Source organism: Myotis brandtii, unplaced genomic scaffold (genome assembly GCF_000412655.1).
Source record: "Myotis brandtii unplaced genomic scaffold, ASM41265v1 scaffold32, whole genome shotgun sequence".
In the NCBI taxonomy this organism is placed as follows: domain Eukaryota; kingdom Metazoa; phylum Chordata; class Mammalia; order Chiroptera; family Vespertilionidae; genus Myotis; species Myotis brandtii.
Window position 1 is genome coordinate 14,360,440 of NW_005362269.1, and position 6,004 is coordinate 14,366,443.

Below are 6,004 nucleotides of genomic sequence, written 5' to 3' on the forward strand. Positions count from 1 at the left end.
CAGTCTGCTCCATGTTTCCATGCCTCTGGTTCTATTTAATTCATCAGTTTATTTTGTTCATTAGATTCCTTGTTCATTTATTTTGATTTTTAGATTCAATTGTTGATAGAGATGTATGTATTGCCATTTTATTATTCATATTTTGATCTTTTATTTCTTCTTTATTTTATGTTTTTTAGTTTGTGTCTTTTGTTGACCCAAATACAATGACTTGTCTTCTGGTTGGTTGAAGCAATAGGTTGGACAACATTTGCCACAATAATGTCTGTCAGAGTGGCTGGCCATAAAAACTTCAGCACTACATTCATCTGAAGGGCACTCCCGGCGAGGGCGACTGATTTTTCCATTCTCATCCACTTCGTAGTATTTCAGGACAGCCAGCTTAACCTTCTTTCTCTCATGCTTATTCTTCTTGGGAGTGGTATAAGACTTCTTCTTCCTTTTCTTAGCACCACCCGAAGTCTAACAAGATGGACAGTGGACTCCGTTTGAATGTTGTAGTCAAAGTACGTCCATCTTCCAGTTGCTTGCCAGCAAAGATGAGTCTTCGCTGATCAGGAGGAATTCCTTCCTTATCCTGGATCTTGGCCTTTACATTTTCTATCGTATCCGAGGGCTCAACCTTGAGAGTAATGGTTTTCCCCATGAGAGTTTTTACGAAAATCTGCATCTAGGCAGTGACTCCACCACAGATGGTGGATCAGAAAGGAAGCTCTTCTTCTCCTTAAGCCTCTTTAGCATTTCATGTAACACTGGTTTGGTGATGATAAACTAACTCCTTCAGCTTTTTCTTGTCTGTGAAGCTCTACCTGACCTTCAATTCTAAATGATAGCTTTGCTGGATAGAGTAAGCTTGGTTGTAGTTTAGGGGTGGGCAAACTTTTTGACTCGAGGGCCACAATGGGTTCTTAAACTGGACCGGAGGGCCGGAACAAAAGCATGGATGGAGTGTTTGTGTGAACTAATATAAATTCAAAGTAAACATCATTACATAAAAGGGTACGGTCTTTTTTTTTTTTTAGTTTTATTCATTTCAAACGGGCCGAATCCGGCCCGCAGGCCGTAGTTTGCCCACAGCTGTTGTAGGTCCTTGCTTTTCATCACTTTTAATATTTCTCGCCACTCCCTTCTGGCCTGCATAGTTTCTGTTGAGAAATTAGCTGACATTTGTATAGGTGCTTCCTTGTAGGTAATTAACTGCTTTTCTTTTGTTTCTTTGAGAGTGTAAGGGAGGGAGAGAGATACAGAGAGAGAAACATCAATATGAGAGAGACATGCCTCCCGCACAGGCACTGACCAGAGCTGGAGATCAAACCTGCATCCAAGGTACATGCCATTGATCGGAATTGAACCCAGGACCCTTCAGTCCATGGATGAATGCTCTGTTCACTGAGCCACACTGGCTAGGGCATACCTGCTTTTATCTTGCTACTTTTAAGATTCACTGTCTTTAACCTGTGGCATTTTAATTATGTCTTGGTGTGGGCCTCTTTGGGTTCATCTTGTTGGGGACTCTATGCTTCCTGGACTTGTATGTCTATTTCTTTTACCAGATAAGGGAAGTTTTCTGTCATTATTTTTTCAAATAAATTTTCAATTTCTTGCTCCTCCTCTTCTCCCTCCAGCATTCCCTTGATGTGAATGTTGGCACATTTGAAGTTGTCCTAGAGGCTCCTTACACTATCTTCATATTTTTGGATTATTTTTTCTCTTCTGCTTGGGTGTGTTTTGTTTTCTCATATTCCAAATCGCTTACTTTATTCTTGGCATTCTCTACTGTTGATTCCCTGTAAATTACTCTATTTCAGTTATTGTATGCTTCATTTCTGAAAGCTACTTTTTTATGCTGTTGATGTTCTCACTGATTTCCTTGGAATTCTCAGTAAGTTCCTGGAAGTTCTCATTAATTCCTTGAGTATCCTTTTAACCATTGTTTTGAACTCTGTATTGGTAGTTTTCTTGCTTCCACTTCATTTAGTTCTTTTTCTGGAGATTTCTCCTGTTCTTTCACTTGTGATGTGTTTGTCTCTGCATTTTGGCTGCCTCCCTGTGCTTTCTTTTATTCATTAGGCAGAGCTGCTATATCTCCTGGACTTAGTAGAGTGGCCTTGTTAGCAGGTGTCCTGTAGGGCCCTGTGGCTCAGCCTCCCCAGTCACCTGAGCTGGGCACTTCAGGTGCACCCCCGTGTGAGCTGTGTGTACTTTCCTATTTTATTGAGCCTTGATTTATGTTGGCGATACTGTGAGGGATTAACCCTCAGGTCCATCGGTTGGGAAAATTAGCTTCGACTGCAGCTGAGGAGCTGCATTGCAGGAGCCAACCCTACAGGGCGGGACTTGCTTCTGTGGGGCTCTGGTGCTCACTGAGTTCTCCCCTTGAGTGTGTCACTCGTGTAGGTGGTAAGGTTATAATCCGGCATGGTAAAAGTTGACAACCAGGTACACTGGCTCTGGGCTTCTCAGGAGTTTCAAAGTCAGCCTCTAACTGCCCTGCCTGGGGCCACCCAGCATGAGCTCCAAAGCAATCTGCAGATGGCTGCTACTTGTGTGGAGTTTGGAGGTGCCCAGGAGAGGCCACACTGAACCAGGGCAGGTTGCCTTTGCCAGGCCTAGGTTCACTTATTGAGAGGTACAGGGCACGCTGATGCCAGCTGATGCTTACTTGAGAGATGTTAAGAAAGTCCAAAGCATGAGGCAAGAGAGGCCAGTTGTATGGAAAAGTCACTGGAAATGGCTTGAATGAGCCTATAAGTAGGGAAGGGCTGGGTCTCAGGGAATCACCAAGAAGGGGGGAAAGTTGTGAGCCAGGTTAATGGAGATTCAGATATGGGGCATCCTGTCAACTCTGTGGCATGGAGGGCTCAGCAAAGGAACACTGGCCTCTGCCAGCACTTCTCTCTGGAAGAAAGCTGCTCCTCCAGCTCTTGACCTGAATCCAGACAAGTTAGTTCCTCCCCAAATGTCTCAGGTTCCTTTTAAGCTGCTGCCACAGCGCTGGAGCTCAGAGGGAGTAAGTCCGGGTAAGTCTGTGCATAGGCCCTTAAAGAGGAACTGCCTGGGACTCCTGCAACCTCCGTGTTACTCAGCCACACTCCCCACTGGTTTTTACAGCCAGAAGTTGTGGCAACTTCTCTTCCCAGCACTGAATCAAACAGAAGGTTGACCCTCTCCCAAGAGAATTCTCCTGCCTGATGGCCTTTGAACTGGGTCAGCCTTTTGTTTGATTCAGGTCTTCGACAGCTGGATGAGGCTCACCCACATTACAGAGGGCAGTCTGCTTTCCCCAGTCTACCAATTTAAATGTTGCCTTTAATCCCAGAACATCTTTACAGGACAACTCAGAATAATAGTTGACCAAATATCTGAGCACCCTGTGGCCCAGTCAAGTTGACACATAAAATTAACCATTACAGGCTCTGATGTGGGAGAAATCCAATTCACAGCATCAGTCATAGCTCATCATTTTAGAGAACACTAAAGGTCCATCGGGAAAATTTGTAATGCGAGCAGGTACCTCTAAGTAGAGTGTTTTAGGTGAACCATCCACCTCCGGAACCATCTATTGCGCTCTCTGGCCCCTTGTCTACATTCCAGCAAATAGACTTCTGGTGCCCATTAAGGAGGCATGCTGGCCCGCAGGGAAATTGGTACTGCTGTCCATGAATTTGAGACAAGAATCCTGGCCCAGATGGAATGTGTGCACCTTCAGTACCCACTGCCTGACATTCCCCCTGGCCTTCAAGTACGTTTTATCTCGCTCTGGAGTAGGCAATTAATCCCTCTGATAGGGCGGTCTGCCAGTTGCTTACATCACCTTCCCCGGCTCTTGGGTTGGCTTCCTGGCGGGGAAGCCGGCTCTAGTCACCAAAGTAGCCCAATTGGTATCGCTGTCCGTGGTGCTGACCAAACCCGAAAACTTCTGCATTGGCGTGTTCACTGTCCTTGGTGCCAATGGTTCTTTTTTTTTGTGTACTCAAGAAGATACTGCAGACTGAAAGAACGGATTTTTGAAATATGGACCAGAATTCAAGGATAAATATGAGATTCTTGGCTTCTGCTGAGGCACATTATAGGATTTAGGGCTCTGACCCACTCACTCTGAAGAATCAACAGTTTCTTGCTGCCCCATGCTCCCAGAACAGGTTCTGGGATTCCGCAGTTTATGGAGCAGAGCTAAGAGAGCAACCAGGGCTGGAGCCACTACACCTTAGCAATCTATGGTTGAAAGTTTCCACTTTCTGACTTCCTATATCTAGTCTGTCAGAAAGTCCTGTGGATTCTATCTTCTAAATATCCATTGCTTTTTTTTTTTTTCAGAGAGAAAGGAGGAGAGGGAGGGGGGAAGAGAGAGAGAAACATTGACGTGAGAGAGATACAACACATTGAACCAGGAATCAAACCTGTGACCCTTTGGTGCCCAGGCTAACACTCTAACCATTGAGCCACACTAGTGAGGACAATTCTATCTTCTAAATATCTCTTGTATTAGTCTACTCATCTCAGCTCCTTCACCCCTTCCATGACAACAGTGTTCATCACTACCCCTGCTCCACTAGTCCTAACTACCATCACTGGTCATTGCTGGGATTGTCCCTTTAGGATAAAATTTTAGCAGTTAACTAAGTCAAAGTTTAGGTTCATTGTTTAAGTGTTTTGTTCAAGTATGTGTACCAATTTGGACTCCCACCAACCTTGTATAAGAGTGCCAGAACCGCCTTAGCCGTTTTGTCTCAGTGGATAGAACATTGGCCTGCAGAGTGAAGGGTCCCAGGTTTGATTCTGGCCAAGGGCACATGCCTGGGTTGCAGGCTTGATCCCCAGTAGTGGGCATGCAGGAGGCAGCTGATCAATGATTATCATCATTGATGTGTCTATACCTCTCCCTTCCTCTCTAAAATCAATAAAAATACATTTAAAAAAGAGTGCCAGAACCATTCTCAAGTGGTTAAAGTTCTACAGCAATACATTGATTTAAAACAAAACAGCACTTATGTATATGTAAACTATACCTTAATAAAAAGATTGACCAAAAGAGCTTGGCCAGTGTGGCCCAGTGGTTGAGCATCGACCCATGAACCAAGAGGTCACAGTTGGATTCCTGGTCAGGGCACATACGTGGGTTGGGGCTGGATCCCTAGTAGGGGGCGTGCAGAAGGCAGCTGATCGATGATTATCTCTCATCATTGATTTTTTTTTAATTCTCTCCCAAGGATATTTTTCCATTGATTTTTAGAGAGAGTGAAAGGGAGGGGGAGAGACAGAAACATCAATTTGAGAGAAAGACATAATTGGCTGCCTCCTGCATGCATCCTGACTGGAACGGGGAATTGAACCCGGGACCCTCCGTTCCGAGGGCCGACGCTCTAGCCACTGAACAACCAGCCAGGGCTCATTATTAATGCTACTATATCTCTCTCTGAAATCAATAACACATTTAAAAAAAAAAAGATTGACCAAAAGAAATGCATTTAGCCCGCCGGGGTGCCCCAGTGGTTGAGCGTTGACCTGTAAACCAGGTCACCGCTGGATTCCGAGTTGCGGGCTCGATCTGGACTTGATCCCCATTAGGGGGCGTTCAGGAGGCAGCCGATCAATGATTCTTTCTCATCATTGATGTTTCTATATCTCCCTCTTCCTCTCCCTTCCTCTCTGAAATCAATAAAAATATTTTTTTTTAAAAAAAAGAAACCCTTTGAGGCAGGTTCTGCTTTACAGATGGGATGATGAGAGCGCAAGAAACTTGCTCAAGTTCAAACAAGAACCGCAGAGAGGGTCGATGAGCTTCCCGAGACCACACAGCACGCGAGCGGCCCAGCCAGACGAAGCCCATGCTTCTCTCCCCCGGTCCTGCCCAGACGCCCGCTTCTGCAGCCCAGGAGAGGTGGGAGGGGTCCCTGAGGAAGCAGATGGGTGGGGGAGGGGAGAGACAGCAGGCGGCAGGCCACGTCTGCAGCCAGGGGGGCTTCCGGGGGCTCCCGCATCGCCCCTGCGGCGGATGCGATGA

The 6,004-nt window shown here is 45.8% G+C and overlaps 1 pseudogene; it reads right to left on the bottom strand.

The window, feature by feature from the left end:
* Positions 1-150: 150 nt before the first annotated feature.
* LOC106726829 lies at positions 151-785 on the bottom strand (annotated as a pseudogene).
* Between the last annotated feature and the right edge of the window lie 5,219 nt (positions 786-6,004).